Source organism: Octopus bimaculoides, chromosome 7 (assembly GCF_001194135.2).
Source record: "Octopus bimaculoides isolate UCB-OBI-ISO-001 chromosome 7, ASM119413v2, whole genome shotgun sequence".
NCBI classification, from domain to species: Eukaryota; Metazoa; Mollusca; class Cephalopoda; order Octopoda; family Octopodidae; genus Octopus; species Octopus bimaculoides.
Window position 1 is genome coordinate 20,005,722 of NC_068987.1, and position 921 is coordinate 20,006,642.

Sequence of the window (921 nt, forward strand, 5' to 3'; positions counted from 1 at the left end):
GTGAGAGAGTTAGGGGTTATATATATATAATAATAATAATAATAAATAATATGTGAGTATATGCATATGTACGTACATGTATGTACATACCTACATCTACATGTATATATAGATGCATATCTGGGTACAGGACGTTGCAAACAAAACGTAGACAAAAAAAATAATAAACGGAGTACAGAAAACACACAGGCCACATAGAGAATATTTCCTTCATCAACTGCCCCTATTCTAAACTGTAAAAATATGTGACACTTATTCGGTAGCCATGATAAAACTCCGAGTTTCGGATGCCGGGGTGGGAACCTACGCCAACATCTCATCAGTTATCCGGCCATTTTACAGATAAATTCCTCTATTTACATAATTTCGAGGTCTCTTTCTTTCTTTTGTTGTCCTTTCTATCAATATATATATATATTACCGAAGTATTCCAGTCTTGCAAATACACAGAAAATACCGTCCAATTGTTGTCTCAAGAAAGACATTCAGTAAGAAACTGGTGAAGTATTGGAGTAATTTATAATTTATGTGGTTAAGTAGGCACAAAATTTAATCTACAAGGTACATTTTAATGAATGTAATTAATACTCTAAAGTTAATTAGAAATTTGATGAGAGTTACGAACCAAAGCAGAGGAACGAAGTGAGTGCGTTTATTTACAACCCCCAAATAATTCAAACTTATTAAAGTCGGAAATAACTAAGTGTGTATGTGTGTGTGCATATATCCTCTGTTTCAGCTATTTACTACCCCACCCATATTACAAATATGTTTTTAATCATACTAATAACATAGTATATATATATATATATATATATATATATATATATGCATAGGGTAGTTATATATGCACGCATGTACATATGCATGCAAACATGTGGTATATATACAAACATATATACATATATATATGTATGTATA